Genomic DNA, 26,827 nt, shown 5'->3' with positions numbered 1-26,827 from the left:
TCACTAAGTGTAAACATTTGCACCGAGTGATAGATACGAAGCCTTTTAGCTCTGACATACCAAGATTAAGATTGCAGTTAGGATATTTATTTGCAGGATGTGCTGTGAGGGGAACACACATGCATAAGACCCAGTTCCCATCTTCATAACCTCATCATTGATTTCAAAGCTGTCATTTCAACTGGCATTAAGGGTTTACCACACGGTCCTGGTTTGGTTTCACTTGGGAGTTCTGAACAGGTTGCCACCAAGCTTTCTAGGAATCACTGGTCTGCATCTCTGCCTGTGATGTAGGGAAGATTTTTTTTTTTAAGAAAGCAATCCCATATGACCTTGGGAAAGAAAATTAAAGCACAGCTGAAGTTGGCAGGGCAGAATTGAACCCAGAATTTGTAAGCCCCTCTCATCCAGATTCTTAAAGATACTGATAGATGTGATGGTTGAAAACCAGCAATTAATAGGACTTCATTTTTCTATAGCCCTGTCATCTTCCCCAAGCAGAATGCTATTTAGTATTTTTAATGATGAAAATTATTTAATATTTTCAGTGAGGGTGGGAGAAGGTGCTCAAGGAATCAGTGTAGACCTCAAAACGCCAACAAGATTTTGTATGTTTTACATTGTCTGAGCCTAATTAGGTACTGTAAAACATCTTTAGGAAGGTATCTAACCATATCTGTTTTTGCATCAGAAGTCCCATTTCCTGGGAGACCCTTCAATCCCCTGCAAACCAGGATGGTTGGCTCCCCCAAGATTGATTGCTAGGAAGCTCAAATTAAATTTTATCTTCAGTTTTAGATACTTTATACTTTCTTATCTGTGGCTTTAGTTGTCAACACCCGTGGAATCTTACTTAACTCTTTTTCTTTTACATTTGTTTTGAGGAGGCAGTGTAGTATAGTGATCTGTGTTGCCAGTGGAATTATATCGTTGGATTTAAAACCTGGTTGCATGACGTACTAGCTGCATAACCAACTGTGGAGAAATGTATTAACTTCTCTTTTTCCCCATTTCTAAAACATAGATGATAAAAGTAGCACCTATCTCCAAAGGTTGTTGTGAAGGTTAAAAACATTATTGTTTGTAAAGTTTTTAGAGGAATGCTTAGAATATAGTCTGTACTCAGTAATTCTTAGCTCTTCTCTTTGATGATTGTTTTACTGATTCTGCACTTTTTTATTCTGTCTCAGTTCATTTTGAAAATTAGTGGAGTATAGATAAATGAATAAATAAGAAAACCACTGGTAAGTTTTGTCCTGTCTTCCTCAAGGAGTCATTACTAGCAAACTTGCCCTGTGCTCAGTCATGTCTGCGACCCATTGGACTGTAGCCTGACAGCCTCCTCTGTCCATGGGATTTTTCAGGCAAGAATACTGGAGTTGCCATTTCCTTTTCCAGGGGATCTTCCCAATCCAGGGATCAAACCCACATCTCCTGTGTCTCCTGCATGGCAGGTGGATTCTTGACCTACTTAGCCATCGGGGAACCCATAGTAGCAAACTTGACTGGGTGTAATTTTTAGCTGTCAGTGTTGGAAGGTGCCCTTACTTCTTTTTTAAAGTTTTTTCATTTTTTAAAATTTTTATTGAAATATAGTTGACTTGCACAATTATGTTAGTTTCAGATATACAAAATAGTAATTCTATATTTTTATACTTTATACTTCATATAAAGTTATTATAAAATATTGGCTATATTCCCAGTGCTATATATGGCGTTCTTGTAGCTTATCTATTTTATACCTAATAGCTTGTACCTCTTAATCACCCGCACTCGTTTTGCTCCTCCCTCTGCCTCTCACCAGCAGTCTGTTCTCTGTGTCTACGTTTCTGTTTTACTATATTTGTCCTTTTATGTTTTAGATGCTACATGTAAGTGAAAATGTATAGTATTTGTCTTTATCTATGCCCTGACAGTGCTATTGGGATGTCTCACCTACCTCGAGTTACTCCTGGGATTGTCAGTTCCAAGGGGACAAGGAATCTGGAGAGCTGAGTGTTGTCACCTGATTTTTCCCTGTAGAATCATAGTGGCCTTCATTCACTTGTGCTAGTCTTAAGCCTTCGTAGCCCTATCAGTGTCTTAGGCTCTCCACCTATGGCTGTGGTTAAAACAGAAGCATTAAGTCAGTCAGTCAGTCAGTTCAGTCGCTCAGTCGTGTCCGACTCTTTGCAACCCCTTGGACTGGACTGCAGCACGCCAGGCTTCCCTGTCCATCACCAACTCCCGGAACTTGCTCAAACTCATTTCCACCAAGTCAGTGATGCCATCCAACCATCTCATCCTCTGTTATCCCCTTCTCTTCCTGCCTAAAATCTTTCCCAGCATCAGGATCTTTTCCAGTGAGTCAGTTCTTTACATCAGGTGGCCAAAGTACTGGAGCTTCAGTTTCAGCATCAGTCTGTCCAGTGAATATTCAGGACTGATTTCCTCTATGATTGACTGGTTGGATCTCCTTGTAGTCCAAGGGACTCTCAAGAGTCTTCTCCAACACCACAGTTCAAAAGCACCAGTTCTTCGGCACTCAGCTTTCTTTATAGTCCAACTCTCACATCCATACGTGACTACTGGAAGAACCATAGCTTTGACTAGATGGACCTTAGTGGTTAAAATAGAAGCATTAAGAGTTAACTGGATTTAACCAGGACTGAGTACAAATGGCATAGCTTGAGCTGGGGAATGAGGACAGTGTTCACATTGGCAGCTGATAATGTGGTGTGAAGTCAGAGATCTCTATCTGAAGGCTCATCTCACTCATTGCTGGCTTGGCTAGGTGATGATGGGCTGGATTACTGAACTTCTGTCTTCTCATCTGTAACATGGGTTCAATGACTCTCTAAGATGGTTGTAAGCATTACTTGAGATGATGTATATGACATAGTGCCCAGAAGATAGCATTGGTAAATAAATGCTATGATCATATTTCTGGTCTTGTCCGTTAGCTGGTGAGCATGAAGTGTTAACATCTTTTTTTTTCCTGAACTGCTTTGTGTGAAACTTGACAAGTCCAACTTGTCCTTTTTGCTTTGTTGCATTTTACAGCATCTGTCAGTGTTTGCTTGGGCATTGCTAATCAAAAATGGTCTGAAACTTTTGGGTAGCTAGGTGATCATCCCATGACGAATTCTTACAAGATTTTGTTTGTCTAATCTGAAGTTTTATTCTTCAGTGGTAGGAAATAAATATTTATTTCAGGTCTGTATAAGTTATCCTTGGCACTTCCAAGGTGGCAAAGTGGTAAAGAATCTACCTGCCAATGCAAGAGATGCTTGGGATACAAGTTTGATCCCTGGGTCGGGAAGATTCCCCTAAAGTAGGAAATGTCAACCCACTCCAGTATTCTTGCCTGAAAAATCCCACGGACAAAATAGCCTGGTAGGCTACAGTCCATGGAGTCATAAAGAGTCAGACACAACTGAGCGACTAAACACAATAGTATCCTTAGATGTAAGAAGAAAGTTACAGAAGAGTGTTAGAGAATGATGCTGTTTGGTTAAAAAAAAAATCTCAAAATGTGTAAAAAGATAAATATCAACATTATTGGGGATTCTGTAGGAAATTTACAAATAAATTTGGGGGAGGGAATGATGGGTAAAGATCTCAACACTTTTTATTTTGTATACTTTTGTCTATTTTATAAAAACTGTATAATGCTTTTACGATAAAAAACATTTAGTTAAAGAATGATAAACATGTGATCTGTCTGCAGTCCCTTCTGCTTTTAGTTAGCAAGATTTGCGTTGAAGGCTCACTCGCATGTAAATCTGCTTTCTTTGGGCCCAGCTTCCTTGGGTGGTACCTTCTTCTGTTCTGTGTTGTAATCCAGGTAGAGACCAAAGGCTGTTCCTTGGTTCAGGATCATTCAGCGTGCTCATGTGTGTGAAGATGTGAGGCCAAGGATGCTGCTAACTTCTTAGTCCCGTAACTGGAAGGAAATCTAATATTTAAGAAATGCCATCAAGTTCATTTTTGGAAGCCAGCAAAGTGTACAGTATCAGTAAATGAAGAGCTTGCTGTAGCAGATGACTTGCCAGTATTTCAGGAAACCTGGATTCTGGTCCTGTCTTGGTCACTAATTAGGTCTGTGATCCTGAGCAACTTGAGCATCTTTGAATTTCAAGTTCCTCACCAGCCATTGGACTGGATGCACTTTAGCATCGTTCCTTCCTACTCTGGCCGTCTAGGGTTTCCTCTTTTCTTCTCTTTTCTTTAGTCTGTTTGAAATAAAGAACACAAATCCCTCATCATTAGTGATATTCTGTAGGGAAAGACTACATAGTGAGACATCACGGGGTTACACTGGAGGAGAAGACCAGTGACCCCACCTCGCATAGGAAGGAGGAGGAGTATCAGTGAATGAGTGATTGTGTGGGGCTCTGTAAAATTGCACAGTACTAACAAGGTAGAAATTCATTCTTTGTTGCAGAGCTGGGTTGCATTAGCTGTGTGGAAAAAAAAAATTCTAAACATTTTTCTCTTGGTAAGCCGCTTTCTCATTCTCATTACAAATTTATCACTGGCCTGCACATTAGCATGGCCATAATTTTTGTTAATGTTTTCAATCTGAAATTCATCTTGGAGATGCTGAATGGCCCTTTTGGTTTGCGTTCATGTACAAACACAGAGTGTTTTTTCTTTTCCTCTCTCATTTCTTTTTAAAAATAAGTTCTTTTTCCTGTTATGCTCCCTGAGGGTACTGATCTCGTGGTCCGTGACAGTTTAGGCTTCATTTTAGAATTGACTTCTTTCTTATTCTGTCGATTTCTTTGTTTGCATTCTGGCTTTAAAAAGGCAACCTAAAATTAGACTTTTTTTTTTTTTTTTTGTCCCATATGGATTTGTTCTTAGAAATTTAGCTGTATGTTGCATAACTGGGTAGTTTTGTTTGCTTTTGGTTCTTTGACTCTCTGGGAGGGTAAAGAATTTTGACAAAGCCGATTCTTTCTACTATGGTATGCCTGGATTTCAAATCCTGAAACAGTTACCTACTTTTATAGAGAGAAAAGATTCATACGAAAAGTGTGGCTACAGTTAGTGGATTGGCATATCCTGAAACTGGGCAGTTGTTAATCACCTCTCCTTATAGATTAAATTTATCTCCTGATCTGAGTACAATTTTTAAAAAACATTTCTATCAGGGAGACGTTTTGATAAAAATAGACAAAAATGACAAGACTAGCTAACCAGGAAGGGGGTACTATAATAGGGAGTCTGTATTTGAAACCTACTTAATTTTAATTCTAAGATTTAGAGCCTGTGAAGATGTAGATTTTAAGATATGAAAACAAGCTAATAATTAAATCTGCCAGCTCTCATCTAACAGACCCCAGGTATTTCTGAACTGTTTCCAAAAAGGAGAAAAAACTCACGGAGTCTCGGAATGTGTGCATCAGCTTGTTTTTCATCTTCTTCAACGTTTTCTTCGCTCTCTCCCTTCCATGTCTCCTTCCCTTTTAGACTTTCCTAGCATCCTGGAAACTGGATGTTTCAGTAGCTATCCTGGCATAATTAGGCTATTATTTCAATATCAGTGTGGACAAAATTGCCACGATTTTCCAGACCACTGTGTTAGTCTGCCCTTTTTTTTTTTTAATGTCAAAACTACACTCAAAGGCTTTGTCTGTGTAGAAACACTAACTTTGCAAAGAGGAAACTTTGTTGAATTTATTGGCCTTTGCCGTATTTGGGTCTGCATATTTTTCTTCTATTTTGCTTTGAAGATTTTTTTTTTTCTTCAGTTAGTCCCTGTAAAAGGGTAAAATGTATGCAAATAAGAAAATGTGCTGTTTTGCAGGCTTTTAATTTTTTTTTCCTTTACCACACATCAAGAATATAAACTCCTCTAGTTGGTTTAAATTTTCATATGTTTTTATATTAAATAGCAAAGCTCTTGACACTAGTTGAAAAAAAAAAACAAACAAAAACACTAGCACCATTTCATAGAGCAAAGAGGTAAATTTTCAGAACTTGATAGTATTGAGCCTTAAAATTTCATGTGAGAACTAAACCCTTCTTGAGGTTCATCCGTCTGCAGTGGCTTCCTTAAAAGATTATGGTGCCCTACCACCATAACATGCACTGTACTCAAATCCATTTACTTCTTTGAACAGACAGTCTCTGAAACCTTCTAGCTAAAAGATTTGATAATTCTCCAATTGGAGGAAAAATATCTTTTCTCATCTTTTGGTAGACTGTTTTGGCATTTCTACTGACTGGCTAAGAAAAGCAGTTTACTTGTGGTATTTAGTTTTAGGTATTTGGGCCACAAACCAAGTTTCAAACCGTTTACATATTGTACACTTAGTTCAAAATGTGTTTTGCCCAAAGACTTAAAACTGAAATTAAGGGGAAAAAAAAGGTGAAGTCTCCCACTAGCTAAGCAACCTCAGCATGTTTCTCTAATTTCCTGAGTTAGCCTTTTGCTTTGACATAGACCTTCTTCTACCAGCTCTATTTTGGTCCTGAGTTTTGGAAAAATTTCCCCCTTTTGTTTCATTTTGCTTTGACTTAAGACTGCATAGATAACCACAGAAGCCTGTCAGACTGTATTAGGCATTTTTTAAGAATCACAGATACCATACCCATTGCTCTTAGTTTTGCCTTATATTTAATATTATTCCATTTTTTAAAAAGTACCAACTTTTGTACATTGGTCCTGCGAGGGTGTGGAGGAAATATAATGAGGAGATACACGTTTTATGGAGAAGAGGGAAAGTAGTGGTATATGTGAAGAAGAGAGAGAAAAGGAGAGGAAGGACCTGGCAGGTATATTATTAGATTCTAACTCTTTTTTGCAGTTATGATGTACCTGGCCTTGGGCTTGACCTGAATGCCAGGAGTATGTCAGCACATCCCTAAACATCAGTCAGTGGGGAGATAAGACAAATTTCACCTTAGCTTTTTGAGGTATGCATGCCAACTCTACATACCAATGAATCCAGCATTTGAAAGGATCCGAATCAAAATTTTTGATACACTGACCTGTGTTGATCCCTGAGATGGAACAATTTGTTAGACTTTTTTGGGTAACTCAGAACTTTAGGTTTGTGTTTCAATATTAAAAAAAAAATCCATTTGAGAAATAGTGAACCATGAACTGGTTTTTGAGAAATGTAAAAATATCTGAAATTTCAGCTGCCCAAGGTCTGCCCTCTGTTAGTCTCTAGGAGACTTACCGTGTGTTGTCCTCCGATTCTGACTTTCACAGTTAACTTGTTTTCACTTTGTTCCTGACCCTCACATTTTGGGCACAGCTGGATGCCCTGAAACCTATTTTGTCTCCACCAGCTTAGAGAAAAGAACAGTGAGGAGGGGGGAAGTCTTTGGGAAGAACTGACAGACTAGGAAGCAGGTATTAACTCCTGAAGGACATTAACTCCTAATTCTTCCCTAGTGCAGTTCAAAGAAGAATCTCTTCCCCCCTCCATGTGAAATAGAAAAGCACAGGTAGGTGTCCTTTTCCTTACAGAAGAGTGAGTCTAGTACCACCCCCTCATCGGCTGATGCTCTTGAGAATTCAGAAGGAAAATAGTAACCGCGTGGGAGGTGGTTGGCCCCGTGTCCCTGCCCCTCGGTGCTGGATGGCTGGCCTGTTTTGCATCTCTCCATCTCGACCCCTCCACCACGTTAATGGCAGCCGGCACGCTCCACTGTTTATCTTGGAATTCGATACCATCATCTTGGCAACCAAACTGGGACCTTTACTGCTCACATTGTTTGTCATTTGTTGTTAATTATCTGTTACCATAAATTCTGCACTTTGAGAAAAAAGGGAATGTTTTGAAATATTTCCTCCCAACATGTAAGTGGAGCTTCATTTTCTGTGGACAAAAGAAGGGGAAAAAAATCAGCCCTTTTGGGAACTGGTTTCAGGGAATTCAAATGCCCAGGTTTTTCAGGCCGGCTGGGTTTGTTCTTGCTAATGCGGCCAGGATTTGCAGCAAAGGAAACTTTGCAATTTAGGATTGACCTGTATTAGTGAGAGGTACCCCCTTTCGAGAAAAAAAAAAATTAACGTTACATAGGGAGTTGTGCTTTTATTACAGTCTCTTTGTGCCATAATTGTGTGTTGCGTTCTGTGTGAGAGCCTGTTCGCCACAGTGGATTTCTTGCTTTCAAAGGTTATTAAGACAGAGCAGTCCAAAGTGGAAAGTAGCTTCTGCTTACCTGCCTTTATGAGGTGTTTATTTTGTCAAGTGTAGAACTCGAATGAGCTTTCTGGCCATTAGTGGATTTTAGTCACGCCCCCACACTCTGCAGGGAGGGCTGTGTCACCTTATAAACAAACAGCACTGCTTTGAGAGGTGCTCTACCATGGGCTGCTGGAATCACCGCTGGGCTTAACAAAGCAGTCAGCAGAACAGGAGACCAAAGAATGCATGAGTGTATTTTGGAGAGGAGAGTTTGGGAGTGGAGTGGTTGTTGCTAAGCAGAAATCTAGGCACATTTAAAGATATAAAAACTGCTATCATTTAAGAAGTTCCCCAAAAGTATGTCCATAATCCTGGCTGTCTACCCAGGTGCCCCCTGTGTGTGTTCACTTACAGACTCCACTCCTAGAATCTCATCTTTACTGTGGTGAGCACAATAATAGATGCATCCATAGGTAATGGTGGAGGTTATATTAGATGATGCTTAGTACAGAATAAGGCACTTAGCACCGTGTCCCAGTGCTCAGTGCCTGGTAACTATTGTTATTAATACTGTTGTTTACCAGGATTGTACCCACAGCGTCAACACTTCAGCAGAGTTTTAATGGTGCCACGTGGCTCATCCTCACCATCACTTTTTTGGTTGCCCTTAAGCTGGATGTGGTTTGTTCTATTCTTGTTGAGAAGTTTTTGTTTGTCTCAACACTTTGAAAGTATTTAGGGTAGTGCTGTCTCCCAAGGGATTCCCACACTGGGAGGGAGGGATTGAGTCTTTGTTAACCTGCTGGTAGCCAGGGGCACAGACTTAATGAACACTGATCACAGCTCCTGTCTGCTTCTTGGGACAGTGTAGCTCTTGGTTTTCCTGGAGATGAGGCTTGGGTCTGCTGCCTTTGGTTTCTGCAGAACCAGAAAATGTTCTTCCCAGGCTTAGGAGGAAGGGCTCCTGATAATAGTGTTGCCCCCTGAAATAAACCCCCCTTTCTACATAGTCCACTTCCTTTATTCTTTTATTTCCTCTCTTAGTGTTTTTTAAAGGGAGTATGTATGGTAGGTGCACATGCGCAGTTTTAGAACACTGATTACAATCAGAAGAAATGAATATTAACTTGGTGTTTCAGATTTAGGAACAGTTTGGGTATGAGAAAAAGACCGGATGGAGAGGAATGGAGGTTGGAAAAAAAGCACCCTCAGACCGCTCTGGGGGAGGCTGGGAAAAGGATTTAACACTTTGGATTCTTTAGAAGCCATTAAAACTCTGATGGGATCGGATTACCTGACTGCACATCTGAAACATGAAACTCTTGCCCTAAACCGTGCAATTGAGTTAAGCTCAAAATTCAAGGCCTCCCCCCAAGACTGGCCTCTGGGTAAGCCTCACTGTGGATGGCAAAATGATTTCCTTTGAGAGGAGCAAGACTACAGTGAGGTTTTTATGGCCAATTTAGCCTGTGTGTTTGTGCCAGCCAGACATTTGGCAGCAGTTAGTGCCAACTTCGGTGATCTGTCCACCAGTTTTTCCCAAGGTCTTCAGTTCCGTCTGGATTCTGGGCTGACATTGAAGAGAAGATACATTGTAAATCCAGCTTCCTAGGCATGCCTCCTGAATTTTTTATTTTTCCAAGTGGAGAAGTACTGAGAGGTGTGGGGAGAGCAGCAGGCCCCCAACTTTGAGGCTCAGACTGATGCTGACGGTCCTCCTCCCTAAATATACTTTCTTTTCCTCCCTCCACGTTTGTCATTGCTTCAGGGGAGCCCCTACCCCTTTCTCTGGACTCCGTGAACTCTTTGTATGTATGGACTCAGAGCACCTCCTATGAGGAATGCTTTTCTTTGGTTGCACTTTTTATAAATATTTGTTTTTGAGTGTTTGTGAAGTGACTGTCTTCCAACTAGGCTTTAAGTTCTCTGAAGGCAGTGACTGTTTGCATTTTACTTTGTTGCCTTTCTGTACCTGCAGCACCTGTCACAGTGCTAGCACATTCTAGACACTCTTCAAATACCTGCTGAAGGAATGAGTGACTGTTGAATTTGCAAGAATTCCATATTCTCTTACTGTGTGCTTCCCCAGGAAGTGTGTGCTCCCTTGGAATCATTCATTGATTTTGAGAGCGTGTATATAGACTTGACACTATACGTGCCTTTAAAAAGGGTAACCTGAGTCTCCCGTGTTTTTTTCAGGATGGAGCTGGATGAAGCTCAGAGTGAGTATTTCTGATACTCCTACACTAATGCTATCATCTATCCTGCCTCCAGTTGACTCTTACTTTGACAGTAGTAGACTCTCATTTCTAACATAGGAAAAATACCAGTTTCACTTTCATCTTGACCCTAAAGTTTTGGGTTTCCTGTGTCATTCTCAACCTTAAAAATGGAGGCGTTAGAAAGTATACTGTCTTAACTCCTTGTAAAGTGTTTATTTATTGATCCTATTTGGCATCAACTATTATTGAGTAGAAGCATGAAATTGACTCAGTGGTAAAGAATCTGTCTGCAAATTCAGGAGACACAAGATGGGATGGTTCGATCCCCAGGCTGGGAAGATTCCCTGGAGGAGGAAATGGCAATCCACTCCAGTTTTCTTGCCTGGAGAATCCCGTGGACAGAGGAGCCTGGCAAGCTGCAGTCCACGGTGTCGCAGAGTCCGACACGACTGAGCACGCACACATATGCACATAGCAGGACTCTGACTGACAGCTGCCCCTAATATGTGGAGTTTATCTGAAATGAAGACCATGAAACTGGGTCATCTTTATCATGGGAATCACACATTTTGCATAAAGTGAACCAATTTTATTCTGCATCCTTGTTTTCTTAACAATTTCAGTTATTATTTTTTTTTGATAGTAAGCTCTTGTATATCTTACCAGATGACTGTTTCACAGAAACCCGTAATTTGGGTTTAATACAGGTACCAACATTATAACACCATTGGTGTTAGGTACTGATTGAAAGTGTTTTAAATTTTTTCCTTTAAAGGTAAAACAAATTAAATTTAAAATAAGTATTTGATGGATTTCTAATTACTGGTGATTGAGCTATAAACCTCTTAAAAATTAAATGACAAAAAATAAATGCTACTAAAGAGTGCCAAGCTTAAGGAAGAGTTTTGCAAGGGGCTTGCAAGAGGCAGACGGTAAAAGAGGGGAGATAATATGAGAGATTTGCATGGCAAGCACTTTGGGGCAGGAAGTTGTTAATTTAGGTTAATTTGGGGCTTTAGGTTTTCTCCCTGACTGTCTTCTTACTGTGTCTACTGAGAAAGGTGCTATATAATTAGGCTTTCTGGCGATCTCCTTTGGCTGAGGACCTAATTGAGTTTCAGGGCTAGACTGCTGAGCTGGGCTGGAGTTGACGCAGCTTTTGGCCCTGCAGGTCGAAACCCTGGATGGACCTGCCTCTTTGATAAGTACCTGGATCGACTGGCAGTGACACTGGGGAAAGTATAGGTTGGTAACCGAGGAGTCGGTGCTCCTCATTATATGAAAAACTCTCTTTAACACAGGGAAGACACCAAAATCCACATGTGCAATTTAAATGAGCTTGTATTCTGCATTATAAATATGCACCGGATGCCAAGTAGAAAACCGGAACACTCTCTCAGGATGCTGTTAGGGCCAAGCGGAATCTCATTAGGGACGGCTTCAAAGATCAGTTCCTCGTGTCCATAAAAACAAGTGTAAATTATCTGGTGCGCGCCTGCTGTTAGCAGTTGCGGTGTTGCATTATGCATGATGCCAGACTGCACGGAGGAGACACAAACCGCACGGAGCTCCGAAATAGACGTGGGGATTCCTCCACCCGTACATAGATATTTTTTGGTGCTGAGTCCTACCTTTTGGAAATTTATGGGTGTGTTTCAGTTAATGGAGGGTGCCACATATAACCTGCTCCTACATTTTTGATGAATTGGAGTCAGTTCGGAGAGGCATGATAAGACTGAATTGTTTATATGAGCTACCGGTCTACTCAGATTTATGTATTTTGCTTGTTCACATCTGGAGTCAGATTAGGGGGCGATGAATGCAGTCAGTGCTCATAGAATTGGGTGCCTTTGTTTCTACGTTTCTCCTTCTCCTTTTGGGCTCTTGGTTAGATTTTAAAAAATAACTGTGAATGCTCTGGAACTTAAGAGAATGGAGTTGAGTTTAACAAAGCTTTTGGAAAGGAGTTTTGGAATAAATGCCCAAGGGTCTAGAAAGTATTCCTGAGCTTCACTGGACAAGAAGGTAGGAATACATAGTGTTTAAGAACATGGAGTCTACAACCGGATGGCCGGCGTGTGTCTTTGTCTTTTATTAGTTGTATGATTTGGGACAAGGTACTTACCGCCCCCCTCCATATTCTTGTTTATAGATGAGGGAAAAAATTTAGTACCTACCTCGTAGACCTGTCATGAGGGTTGAATCTGTTGATTGTTGTATAGTACCTGGAACACTGCCTGGGACACAGTCCTGTCAAAGCGTTTGTTCATATTAGTGTTGTCATCACTAGTTTCAGAGGTAGAAGCCCTTCTAGTGCAGCTGAGGGTGAGACACGAGGCACAGCACACCCAGAGACTGAGCTCATAAGCACGTCTGTGCCCGAGTGGACATGCACATGTTAGGGCTGAGGCAGGCGAAGGCAGGAAATGATTACCTTGGTGTCAACTGGGAGAAGCCATTAGAAATACAAAATACCAAGTAGATGTCTTATCTTTCTGGTCCACATAATGGAAGGGAGAGAATCATGGTATCTTGGGAGAAGCTTAAGATACAGGCAGAGAGAGGCATTTTTCCTCTCAAAGTAGAAGAGGGTGTCTGTTATGGTCTTTCTCCAGTTGTTTCTCAGAATAAGAAGCCTAGGACAGGGACTTCCCTGGTAGTCCAGTGGTTAAGACTTCACCTTCCAATGTAGGGAGTGTAGGTTGGATCCTGGTCAGGGACCTAAGATCCCGCATGCCCTGGGGCCAAAAACTAAACAAAAAACAGAAGCCATATTGTAAAACATTAGTAAAGACTTTAAAAGTGGTCCACATCAAAAAAAAAAAAAAAGAAGCATGAGACACAAAGATCAAAAGATCAGCCTTATACAGTGTCATGTGACCTACATCCACAAATGGTCCAGCACCAGTTACCTCCATTTGGAAATTTCCATTTGCAAGTATGACGGGGAGTCACAGATAACCAGCACTGCACTTCCTAGACTGGAAGTTTTGTAAGGGTAGGGCTGATGCTGGCTGATCTTGAATCCTCTGCAGCACTCGTGGGCTCAGTAATTAAATACATCTTTGACCAATCAATAAACAGTCTTCAATATGTATTTATTATGTCATCTGTCCTTACTGTAAACTCCATTACATTTGCTTTTCAATTTTATTTCCTGATTTTCCACTGTAGGTATACCCTAGGTGAGTCAAAAATGTCTTCAGGTCTGATCCTTTCCCCAAACATGAAAGAAGGAAGGCTCCCTGTAGGAGGCATCCCGTGATGGAAAACAGTTTAAGTGAAACAGGAGGAGCTGTTCTCTGCCCTAAAGGATCACATTTTGTTTTCATTTCATAATAGCTCCTGTTCTTACCACCCATGTGCCCCTTGGTTCCTCTAAAATCTGGCAGCATTTTTCTGGACTTCAGAGCTCCAGAAACCACTGCCATTTCCTACTCAGAGACTATGCATATTGGACAGCAGTTGCATTTTTGCTGGGATGTGGGAATGGAGAAGTGTGTGGCCATATGCCGTGTGCTTGGATAAGGGCTCACATTCCAAGTAAGTGAAATGGTTTCTGGCCCACTGCTTGTGCTGTGTGGAAATGAGCAAACCTATACGCTTCTGGGTCTTTTCCACTTGCGGACATGAAGATGGAAGGTTGGATGCTTCAACACAATACATTTTCCTAAGTTTCATTTGAGTACAGTTTTGGGACCTGACGTTTTTGAATATGAAGGCTAACTTCAAAGACACCTCCATTTTTGAGAACTTCTCAAAGGTTGCTGTTTGGAAATAATCTCTCTGACCGAAAAGAAGTGGTATTACTACCCAGAAAATTGGTTCTGTGAGCTGTAAACAGTGTTTTGGCCTCATTTAGGAGACCGTTGAAGTGTGTCTTCTTCATTAAGGTTGAGAAACCCTGTAGCCACAAGTCACTCTGCAAGGAGCGCTTCTAGCCATATGCAATTTCCCTCTTGGAAAAAAGCTCTGTGGCAGGTGTGAGGTATCCTATTAAACTTCTTTATGTTTCAGCTGCAGCCAGGCCCAGGTCTGCTTTGGCGATGGTCCTCCCTGCCTAGGGTGCCACAGATTTAGCTATCAGCCAGACTCGAGCCAAATGCCTCGGATGCGGATGCTGTGGCTGGCAGCTGGGCCTTGGCTCAGTTGCTGGTGGTGAGCCCGAAGTACCTGTTCCATCTTTAAAATCAGAGCAGCACAGCAAGTAGGAGAATTCTTCCGGCTCTGTTGCTTTTCTGGGAAGTTCAGAGATGGCAGTTGGCAGTAGCTTTTGCATTCAGTTCTAACTTTTGAACTTCGTAATAGGAAAATTATCTAATAAAAGCTCTATTTTGGGGTGGTTAAAATTAGTAGTTCCCGAATGTTCAAGACCTCAACTTACTAGACCGAGAAGCTCATAAAATACGCATTGTGAGGGATCCAGCTAGTGAATATATTAGTTATAGCAGTCTATAGCTGCCTGTAGAAATTATACGTCGTATCTCTCCATTGTCTTTATACAAATGTGTGTGTAAGTATATGCATACATAAGCCACAGATAAATGAAGGTTTAAAATTAAACACAAGATGAAAGCATCTTCAGAACATTTCTTATGACCATCTAAAAAACAAAACGTTGGACATTGTTAGCTGCACCTCAGCTAACAATTGACCTTGTTTTCAATTGAGGGCACCAAGATGCCACATTATTAAGCATATTGGGTCAACCCAGAGTTCATGGTTAACATCATTTTTCTTTCTGTGGAGATGAAAAGGTCTTCAGCCAGATTGTTTTCTTTTGGTTCCACCCCGGGTGCGGGGTGGCATGATTTTTGCATGACTATGGCTCTGCTCTATAAATAAGCAGATTCAGTCTTTTGTTTCAAATGTAATCAGCAAGATTGCATTTGCATTGCTTGTAAGTGAATCACATAAGTGAAATTACATTGCCTGCATCTCATTTGGTATCATAAAATGTTATGGGATGCAGGCTGTTTTTCTCCGACTAAAGTGTCTTGAGTTGGTATTAGGGTGCTTGCTTTCATTTTCCTTTGTGACCAAATTTGTTGCATTCTAGAGTTAGGGCTCATATTTTCACTTAGGTTAGTTGCGGGAGAAATGCTCCTTCTCTTTCCCTAGAATGAGCTTAAGATATTGGTTTAGTAGGGGGTAAATGGGAGTTTTAAGACCATTCACGTCATGCAGCAAGTGATGGCTAATCACTTTCTCTCATTTGAGACAACTTTTGCTTACTAAGAGTAAACGCCAGTCACTGTGGGTTGGATGTATAATGCAATCTAAAGCTTTTCAGGCAGTTGGCGACAGAAAACGGTTTGCATAAAACAAAATCAAAAGCTTCAGTTAGTCACTATTTTTTAATGACCGTCATAAAATACGTATCTTAATTGGCTCTTAGGATATCCGTAAGGCAGATAACTTAAAAGTCATTTTGAGATTCTCTTGCTTATTTCCTTGAAAATAAATGATTTAACACAACAGTAATAATCACTGACTTCAAAAGTCAGTAAGTTCAGTGACAAATGAGAATGCCCTGTTTTACATATCACCTTCCCCTTCCACTGTGGTTTTCTTAATTCATAAATGTTTAAGGTGGAAATCGAGGGAAGGGTATGCATTCTTAGATAACCTGGAACATGGTGTGGTTATCCACAAAGCCTCTGTTTGTTAACTACATTATTGATAAAACCCCACAAAGCAGTAAGCAGCTATAGTGCTGGGTATGCCCTTTGGTAAATGTGAAAACTGCTTTCAAAAAGAGAAAGGATACCAGTTATAGTGATAGACCAACAAAATGAAAGTGCTGAATAACAAATGATGATCTTCAGTTATTTGGATGGCTATTAGTAGGAAAAAATGGGAAGACTTAAACGTGATGAATAGGACATGTAAATATCAGAGGGTACGTTTTTCCTATCCAAAGAGATGACTTAAGAACACTAAATCCAAAAGAAAAACTAACATTCTAACATAGCTGACAGTTTTTTTTTTTTTTAACAGTAAGACATTGTAGGAGATGTGCAGTTTTGTATTCTCTTTGTTTTTTTAATGTACTTAGGAAAAACATTTCATGTGGAAGGAGAGGATCGAGTATACCTTCTTTTCAATTAGTAAATTTTTAATTGAAGCATAACATACATACAGCGAAGAGTCCAAGTTAACTGTGTTTGACTAAATGAATTCTCACAATAGGAACATGCTTGTGCAATCAGTATTAAGAATTTAAGTATCATAATCTGTGATAAACTTTTATTAATAAAAATTGTAGAGACCTTTGTTACTAGTGCTGTGTGGTTTACAAAGAAGATAATTGTAAACATTGGGATCCCAGTGGCCTCCCTAGGATTCCTCTGCAGCTGAATATTGCAGGGCTGAGAGTATATGTGACTACTGTGACTTTTATTTAAACTGGTCTCCAAGGCATACTTTCCATTTGTAGTCACTTAAGATTTCCTGAAAGCTCCTTTCTGTGATTTGATAATTCTCCGGATAATATTTCCAAATTGATGACCTTCTTGAGTTAAAATATTTTTTTTTAGTCTAGCTTTAAAGACATCTTTATTTTCTCTTCCATTCATCACCATTTTCTCATTGAAAAAATTAAACATGCCTATCTCACTTCAAATGAGCAGCTGCACTTTGAAACTAGATCCTTCTTTTGGCCATAATTGTCCAAATGAGGAGGACTAGGTTGGCTAACTATTTTGAAAAGAATTGGTTGTGACTGTAAAGCATTTTTACACTTTCAGTTTTTTTCTCTTCAAATTTTGATGTGTTTCCAGCCAGGAAAAAAAAAAAAAGAAAGGAAACAAGGAGAGAGGGAAGAAATAAGACCAAAACAAAAGAAAGAGGAAAAAGAGGGAAAAGCAATTCACAAAATACTTAAAACCAAGACAACTCTTACCTGGAAATAGCTTAACTCCAGCTTTGGAGGAGAGAGGGGGACAAAGAATTACTCCAAAATCTAGCCAGAGAGAGACTGTTAGGCTTCAAGTATGTCTGTAAACTACCGATTCAGGATTTTCTTTTTCATAAATTTGCCAGAATAAATAAAATAATAAAATGCATACATACATATATACTTGTGTATGTGTATTCATTTTCATCTATTCCTGCAATACTTACATTGCTGAGTATGGTTCTGAAGCTTTCTTTAGGGGTGGTTTTTGGAGCCAGTTCATGGATATATAAGAAAGGAGTTCTGTTTTCTGGTTACAGAAATCGTCTTCACACATACTCTTCATACCTTCCTAGTGAAGCCCCTGAGGTGCCCAAGGAATAAAACTCATCAGTGAGTTTTCACCTTTGACTTCCTCACTCTGGCCACAGGGCACTTTAGACTTACCAGGCTAAATGTCTTCTCTGGTTGCTGTGAAGAGTTCATATTATATACATAGTACTACAGCAACCTTGGGGCTTCCATGGTGGCTCAGCTGGTAAAGAATCTGCCTGCAATGCAGGAGACCTGGGTTTGATCCCTGGGTTGGGCAGATCCACTGGAGAAGGGAAAGGCTACCCACTCTAGTATTCTGGTCTGGAGAATTACATGGACTGTATAGTCCATGGGGTCACAAAGAGTTGGACACAACTGAGCGACTTTCACTTTCACAGCAACCTTATACTTGTCTGCAAAAGTATTGGACTGTCTGCTGGAAAGTTGATCCAAATGATCCTATATGAATGGGAACTATGGTCCATCAGCTTACAGGCTGAAATAATTGCACATTCTGTTTAGGTCACCAAGATGGCTGACTGGAGATGTTTACTGATTGGTTACTTAACAGATAGTCATTTTTTTCAAAGGAAACTAACAATCATAATAGGTTAGCTGGCTATAAATTTATGTTAAATTTCATAATAACTAGGAAAGAACACTTCCAAATGAACATGAATTATAGCTCTGCTTATTATACAATTGTGAAAGCTAATAATTTGTCTTGACATAAATAGCTGCTTCAAGCTATCAGGAGTCATGAATAAGTGAAAATATATATAAATTTCCCAAAATATATTTAAATTCTTTTATTTTGATTATACAAAATGATACATTATCTCCAACCAAAAGTTTGGACTGGTACCTCTAGTTAAGACAGAAATATTCTAAAACTCACTTAACCTTATAAATAGAATGGCAAATACAACTGTCTTGAGTTTGATATGTACTTGCTTATTTGGCATGGTCATTCTTTTATTCATCCACTAATTAAAATATTTACTGAATTCATGCTGTGTTCTAAACAAGCAGACTCCCTGATTCTGGGACCATTCAGCAAATAGAAAGAAATGATAATGTCATAAATTTATTATGGGGCAAAGTAGTTCAATGTATCGCCCACTGATGATATGTGTTGGCCTTGATACAAAATTTGTCATAGCTTGGAGTATGAAACTAACCCTCATTATTTTGATTATTTTCCATTTGATGGCCTTTTCCTCAACTTGTTGTCTTATTTTCCTTGGTTAAACACTTCTTTTGGGGACCCCTTTCCCCCCCTCCTTCAAGGCATCTTGGATCTTCTGGACTTCAGCGTAGACAGCCTAAGTTAGACCAAGGAAACGAGTTAGAATGAGCAAACCAGACAGAATAAGACAACATCCTCAGAGATAGTAATAATAACAATAATGATAAAATAGCTACCATCTTTTGGGTGTTTATTGTGTACCCAGTAAGGTGGTAACTGCCTTAATACATTGTTTTATTTAATTCATACTGTAACCCTCAGAAGCAGGTGGTAGTCCCATTTTGCAGATAAGAAAGCCAAGGCTGAAAGAAGCCACCGAGAATGACCTGGGTTTCACAGTTGGTCAGTGAAACATGTTTACCTGAGTCTGTGCATCAGGCTGTCTGTCTCAGAGACAGTGACAGACCCATGGATTAAAGATTTGGATTTTGACTGTTTTCTTTTCTAAAACAAATCTCATGATAAAACCATGTGGTACTGAAGTCATGAAGAAGATGAAATAAATACAATCCAGATCCACAAACATATTTTTGGAATAGTTCCACTGATTGAGGCTCTGTAGAGAAGCATGACCTAGGATGACTTATTCTCTCAGATAGAAACACAAATATGGAGGAATTCATTATTTCAGGATCCATGGAGAAAATCATATTGGACTGAGACTCAAGCAGTGTGGGCTTCAGTGCCCACATCTGTAAAACGGAACTAATGCTGGTTAGAGCAGATGGTCGCCAAGGATCCTGGCATTTAGAGTATTCTAAGACTTCAGGCTGATGTTACTCAGAATTCCCTGTATTCGTGGATTTTCTACTCAAATGCCACGTGGATTGGAAGATAATGCAAGAGAGAGGTACAAATTGAAACATTACACTCACAAGTCATGGAATTCCAGAAGGAAAGCTCAAGACTGTTAACCCATTCAGCTCAACACTCAAAGCTGAGCATAAATATTTAAGAAGGAAAAGACTAGGAATACATCAGCAGCCTGAGTGAGCCTCCAGTTTCAGAATAGCTGCTGACTCAAACTTTAATACTGGGCAGGTCTCTCCAGCCTCACTTTCTTATCTGTAAGACGTGGAGTAGGTCTCCCTAACTGCTGAAACATCTGTGAATCAGTTTATATTTTGATGTCACAAAAAGAGAGTGACAGTATTGAGATGGTGTTTGGAGTGCCAGGGCTCCCAAGTGACTGGAGTTAAGGCTGAATGAACAATCCAGAGGACCTGAACTCGGGTCACTCCTATGGAGAGGAAGAAGATACGCCCAGTGTGAAATAAAGGTATATGCAGTGGAGTGAGAACGGTTTGTCCTTGGAGAGGAGTTGCGTGGGTAATGCTGATTCTGCTGTTATACACAGTGGCATCTAGAAGAGTGGTGGAGAAAGCCAGATACTCCAGTCCAGCATTGCTGTGGAGTCCTGGAGACGCCTTGGGGTTGGTGTGAGCTGCAGGTCTGGAAAGAATGAGAAGGCCCGAGGCTGTGAGGAAGTGTGTACTAGTGCAGTCATGTCAGGGAGAGGAGGCTTAAGGGAAGGCAAATATGAGGGATCTTCTAGCCCCAAAGGTGTGGCAGCTGGTGGTAGACTTCTAGTAAACACTGCTGAGTTTGGGGGAAGAGATTCTAAAAATCGGAGCCTTTTAGCCTGGTTTCTCTTCAGATCGTATAAATCTTTCACCTTTTAAAATAGGAGCCCAACCTTAAAGGAACAGAGTGAGGGCAGTTGGCTTGTATGCCGTGGAATTGTGGTAGGTTATAAAAGGCTTGGGCTTCCCAGATGGCCCCAGTGGTAAAGAACTCACCTACCAAAGCAGGAGACGTAAGAGGCGCAGGTTCAGTTCCTGGGTTGGGAAGATTCCCTGGAGGAGGGTAAGGCAAACAACTCCAGTGTTCTTGCCTGGAGAACCCCATGGCCAGAGGAGCCTGGCGGGCTACAGTCCATAGGGTTGCAAAGAGTCGGAAACAACTGAAGTGACTTAGCACACATCAAAGGCTTAAGGCAGGAAGGAGGCAGGAGCCCATTTACTAGACTGAAGTAGAAGGCAAAGCAGAGGGAGATGCCCAAGTGGCTTACCCCTGAGCTGCTTGAGGAATGGACTAGAATTTTTTGGATGCCATCTATGGTCAGAGCTGGTCAGGGTCAGCCCAGAAACCTGGCCTGGAACCAAGCTGAGCGGTGGGCATGCAGCTGCCTATCTCTGGGTAGAGAACTGGCCTGGGAGTAGGGAATCTCGCTGTGCAGTTGCTGGGAAATTCACAAAGTGCCTGGAGGACCCTGTGTGTTGGTTAAGGTATCCCAAGACATCTGGGAAGGATATGCATTTTCTCTTTAGTTCTTAGTTTGTCTCATAAAGTTAAAAAAAAGAGCAGTAGTCCTTCATTTCTTAATCTCTAGGCCTTTGACTTATGTTTTTGATTATTTACAGTCATAAAATGGTCAGTGTAACCTGACTACCTGACAGCTTCCTCCTTGAATCATAGGCTCTTCCTGTTAATATACTGAAATCTCTGCTTCCCTGGTGGCTCCATGGTAAAGAATCCACCCGACATGCAGAAGACACAGGTTTGATCCCAGGATCAGGAAGATCCCCTGGAGAAGGAAATGGCAACACACTCTAGTATTCTTGCCTGAGAAATCCCATGGACAGAGGAGCCTGGCAGGCTACAGTTCATAGGGTCGTAAAGAGTCGGACATGACTTAGCAACTACAAAATGTAAAACAGACCTGCCCTGTGTCAGAGATGGTCCTTGAAATTGTAGATACCATATTTAACACTCTGAGAACCCTCTGAAGTGGCTGCGGAGGGGTCCCTTCTTCATGAGGCCTGAATTAGAATTTAAACCCAGCTCTTATGACAACGCCCATTCTTTTCCATGAGGCCATCTTGACTTTAAATTTCCTGTGTCTCAATCTTGTTTTTAACAGCTGATGATGATTTTCAAAATTCTGGCTGCTGTGCCTAAAAATCCATCCATAGAAAGAAATGCTGTCTTCCCTTTGCTCAAACTTTATTTGCTTCATAAAAAAAAATAATGTGTTTTTTAACTGCTGGAAATGCATACGTATCTCACAAGTTGTTTTTTGAGACAACACCATCCTTCTCAAATTTGAAAGCCATGAAAATATCTTAATGTCATTAATTTTGCACCTTAAGATGATGTTCGTGGGTGAGCATGGAGGTAGTGAGTGAGCCCTGATTATTGTTTTCTGACTTCAGTGTTACATTCTGTGACTCTAAGCAAGATCTACTTGGTAGTTTACTTTATAAAGTAGGTTTGATGGTGCAGTTGGCAGCAAATGGTGTGGAGTGGTGATGGAACGGTGAGTTTTGGAAATAAACTGTGTAGGGGAAGAAGAGGGAAAGAGATACATCTGTGCCCTGTGTCTTCATTGGAGCACATGCTGCACAGGTGGGAGATGTTTGTGCTCATCCCTGGGTTCACCATGGGTGACCAGGACTGTCCAAAATATGATTTTATTTATCTTAGAGGAGTTACTGTAATTTTTTGCCCAGAACTATTGGCATTTGGGGTTCACACATCACTGAACTCCTGATCTGTTGGCATTTGAAGAGCAGGACCCACAGTGTTTCTCACTTGAGGTGTGAAGTTATATAGCAAGTGCCCCAAATAGCCCAGTTCATGATCACAGACAGCCCCAGTGTTAGGGCTGTGTGTCTAGAAATCTTGTCTGGGCTTGACAGCTTAAAAGCCTTTTGGGGGAGTTCAGCAATGGGAAATGGCTAAAAAAATTATGACAAAACTAACCCATGAAATATCCTGCAGCTAGTGAAAACGTTTATAAAGAGTCTGCGGTAACATTGAAAATGCTGACATTGTAATGATTTAAATGGAGCCAAAAAATCCCTGAAATATAACATTTTGAATGCAGAATGATCCCAATTACGTTTTAAAAATGTACAGTGAAAAGACGAAAAGGAAAGAGACCAGAATGTTGCTAGTAGCTCTTCTTATGGAGTTGAGGATGGGTTTCTCTTCTTTGCTTTTTATATGCCTGTTCTTAATTTTATTAATGTTAGTTATTTGTAATTTTAGTAAGCATATATTCTCTAATTAAGAGGAAAAAGTTTTTTTTGTTTTTTTTTTTTACAGCACAATACTAATTTCTCATATTGGGGGGAAATTTACCTTTCTGGATCAGGGAAATTTGCTTATTACTTTTCGGTGAGTCTGGTCTCTTAAGTGGCTCTTACTTGACTGAGTTAACACGTGACGTTTGTGTATAATAACACCTATTTGACACTAGTACTGGGGTGACCTAGAAGACTTGGCAATTTTAATACCATCAGGTGGATAATCATTTTAAGAGCGGGTTGAATTTTGAATCACAAAATGGTATGGTCTTTCCTGTGTAGGCTGCTTTATTGTCTGTTTAGAAGAGAATGTGGGAATAATTCGTTAAGAAGACTAGCAGGTTTTTGTCATCCTAGTGAAATTTGGGCAATCCTGAGAAATTTTGGAGAGACAGAAATAATAACAAAACAGTATTCTGTGTGCTGAGTCGCTTTGGTCGTGTCCAACCCTGTGCGACCCTGTGGATTGTAGCCCGCCAGGCTTCTCTGGCCATGGGGTTCTCCAGGCAAGAATACTTGAGTGGGTTGCCATGCCCTCCTCCAGGGAATCTTGCTGACCCAGGGATCGAACCTGTGTCCCAAGCATCTCCTGCATTGGCAGGCAGGTTCTTTACCACTATCACCACCTGGGAAGCCCCAAAACAATATTAATTGTGATCATTATTGGTTCTTTACACCTTGCCCAGTGTGTTCTCATTATTTCCTTACAACATCTCTGTGGGGTAAGTATTTTTACCCCTAATGCAAATATGTGAAAACTGAAGTATGAGGTTCAGAGACTGTCCACTTGTAAATTTGTGATTTGAATCCATTCTGTTTTGTGAACTTATTATGCTCATAAAGTATTCTGAAGGATTCTAGTAAATTTCATGCAGGAATTTATATTAAACCATCTATTTTTCTTTTAAATGAACTGAGATGGATGTGAATGATACTTGGACCAGTCAAAACACCTGATGAAAGATAGCACTTTATGGTTTTCAGAGTATTTTCTATTGGGCAATATCAGAGTGGACACAATTTGAATTTCAGAAGTTTATTAGGTATTAAAAGTAGTATCTAATATTTGAACTCCTCAGATCTGGAAAAAACTTGTATTTCTTCAATTTAACATTGGATTTGTGGAGAAAAAGGTATTGGACTAGGAGGCAATATAATAGTGACTAGGCCAGGAGTCAGACAAACTTCCATTGTCATTGAAGCTTCACCATTTATGGCATCTCTGACCTTGGGGAGATTATTTAACCTCATCAACTCAGTAATTCTCATCTGTAGAATGGGGTGAATGCATTCATGCTAAAGTCATTTCAATTGTGTCTGGCTCTTTGCGACCCTATGGACTGTAACTAGCCAGGCTTCTCTGTCCTTGGAATTTACAGGCAAGAATGTTGGAGTGATTTGCCATGCCTTCCTCCAAGGGCTCTTTCTGACCCAGAGGTGGAACCTGAGTCTCTTATGTCTCCTGCATTGGCTGGCAGGTTCTTTACCACTTCTGCCACCTGGAAAGACCATAGGATTAATAGTACCCACCTTATAGGGTTCTCACAAGGAATAGATGAGGGAAAGTTTATAAAATTCTGGCACAGTGCCCGAGGCTTGGCAAACAACTTCACTGATGGAAGTCAATATTTTTGTTCCTGGGAGTTGCAGTAATTTTGTTGTTGTTCATGGAACGCGGATCCAGTTCTGATGCTAACACTGACCTGAGCAACTCAACCCATCTGGATCTGAGGCTCCAGTGGCAGAAACAGCACTATCTTTTTTACCTACAAGGTGAGGATGAAATCAGATTATACATGAAGCAGCTTTTTGAAAAAGTCTGAAGAGTTGTACCAACATACCAGTCAAAGAGGAAAGAACTTGTAAGCAGATCAGAAGGGGCGAAGTCGTGGACTTACATTTAGGTTGTAACTGGAACTTCCCAGAGGAGTCCAGTTTGCAGAGAACAAGTTGAGTGAGTAATACTCAATCTCCTGAGGAAAAAAAAAAAAAGCTTTAACCTAGAAACCCTGCAGCACTATTCAGAGATTTGCCTGTCTTGTGACCTCTTATCAAGAAAAAGCCAGCCCCAAACTGGACCTTGTGGGAAGTCTTATTGCATATTTTCCCAGGTGTGGGCTGTGCCTTTGGTTCCTAGGGAACTCTCTGTCAGGCCTGGCCCAGGTTTACTGTTTTCCCTTGAGAGTAAGAATACTCTCAAGGGAAGTGTCCAAGAAGAACAAGAGTCCATTTATTCGGCCTGGCAGGCTGTGGAAGCATCAAGTGTAGATGTGTGTAAGCTTGTCCATACCTCAGAGCACTATATAAAAATTGTCTGTGTGCTAAATTGCCAGCAGCGCTCAGAGAAGTTTTGCTTTGGCAAACTCATATCAAAATTCCTGGCTATTCTTACATCCCTGCCTGTCCGCAGGTCCTGTAGCAAACATTTAGCTTTCTCTTTATTTGTCCTAACTCTTCAATGCTTGCTACAGGACAAAGAGAGATTCTATTCCAGTCCCGCTGCACTGATTGAAACGGGTTCATAATTTTTACTGTGTTTCCCACTACAGTGACATGCTGCAACATGGGTGGGCAAAAGACACAGTAATTTCTTTGGAAGCAGAAACTGTTTGTAGTTGGGGGTTAGAAATGCTTCCAATGACTTTCTCAGGCCACCACCCACCCTAGATTCCAGCAGGAATCACATTGTCTTCACAGAACAGTTCCAGCTCCAACGTTAATCAAGTTTAATATGTCAGCCAAGACCGCTTTCCTACCGTGGGCATTTGGAGGCACTGCCTATTAAAATATCAAAGTCTTTGGCACTTCCTCGAAAGCAAATCTGAAGGCTTGAGTGGGACTACCATCTTTTAATTATTATTGTTGTTATTGTTATTTTCAGGAGCAATTGATATGGGAGTGAGGAGAGGACTGGCTGGAACTTAACCTGCCCCCTTGGCCACCCCTCCCTAAACGATGATTTAAAAACAGGCAGTGAGCCAGAGAATTTTCAAGGCTAACTTTCTCACATGGATGAGAAAAATTATTGCAGTGCCCTTTAGCTAAGTACACTCGCTTCAGCCTTTATGGATGGCAGTGGTCACGTGGTCACCTCTTCAGGAGGAAGAGAGCTTGAAACAATCACACAGCCCAGCCTCCAGAGATTGGGGGTGGAGGGTAACTGATAGTAGGGCACAGGCAGTACTTGGAAGATTTTATTTTATTTTTTCTGAAAAGGCGAAGACTTTTTGAGGAAGTTATCTTCTTGCCAGAAAACTAAAGTAGCCTAACCTCCTTTTCATCTTATCCATCACTGCTCTAGCAAAAAGATACTGGCATGCCTGAGTCTTAGCAGACCGGCAGGGCACTACAGTAGGCAGTTTTGGGGAATGCATTTCAGAGAACAGCCCTCTACAGTTTAGCATTCGAATGGATACATGGAGCATGAAGAGGCACAAACAGACTTATGCAACCAAGGTGGATGACAACTTTCTAGCAAACATTTTGCAAATGTTGATAGGGACCTGAGAATTAGCTGAAGTTTATTCCCCTATCCAGAGTTCCCAGGCAAGTCACTGGTTTGAAATAGAACAGGGTAATTTTACATGTGAACTATCATGAGACCAATAAAAGAATGTAGAAATGACACATAACCCGGTGCTGAAAGAAATTGGATCTGGCCAAGATAAGGACTAGGGTGTAATTAGATTTGTGTGTTATTTCTGTGGGTGTTTAGGAGATCGTGTGTGTGTATGTGTTTGTGTGTGTGTGTTTGCACTGAATGTAAGCTCACTGTTAAAGTACATGGTAGGAAGTCTGCTGCTGCCGCCAAGTCACTTCAGTCGTGTCTGACCTTGTGCGACCCCATAGACAGTAGCCCACCAGGCTCCCCTGTCCCTGGGATTCTCCAGGCAAGAATATTGGAGTGGGTTGCCATTTCC

The 26,827-nt window shown here is 40.8% G+C and overlaps 1 protein-coding gene across 15 annotated transcripts in view; it reads left to right on the top strand.

Moving 5' to 3' along the window:
* MPPED2 (metallophosphoesterase domain containing 2) overlaps positions 1-26,827 on the top strand; it is a 204,060-nt gene that overhangs the window by 9,946 nt on the left and 167,287 nt on the right. The window contains exon 1 of one of the 15 annotated variants that reach the window (XM_081543539.1): positions 19,991-20,095. The exons of the other annotated variants lie outside the window; for them this stretch is intronic. The gene's annotated coding sequence lies outside the window, so the exon portion shown is untranslated. Of the gene's footprint in view, positions 1-19,990; positions 20,096-26,827 lie in introns of those variants that run through there. 15 annotated transcript variants of the gene reach the window in all.

The sequence above is a fragment of the Giraffa tippelskirchi genome, chromosome 11 (genome assembly GCF_054371585.1).
Source record: "Giraffa tippelskirchi isolate mGirTip1 chromosome 11, T2T-mGirTip1v1.2.pri, whole genome shotgun sequence".
Taxonomy (NCBI): Eukaryota; Metazoa; Chordata; class Mammalia; order Artiodactyla; family Giraffidae; genus Giraffa; species Giraffa tippelskirchi.
Note: the sequence above shows the minus strand (reverse complement) of the source record. Positions and strands in the feature narration are given on the sequence as shown.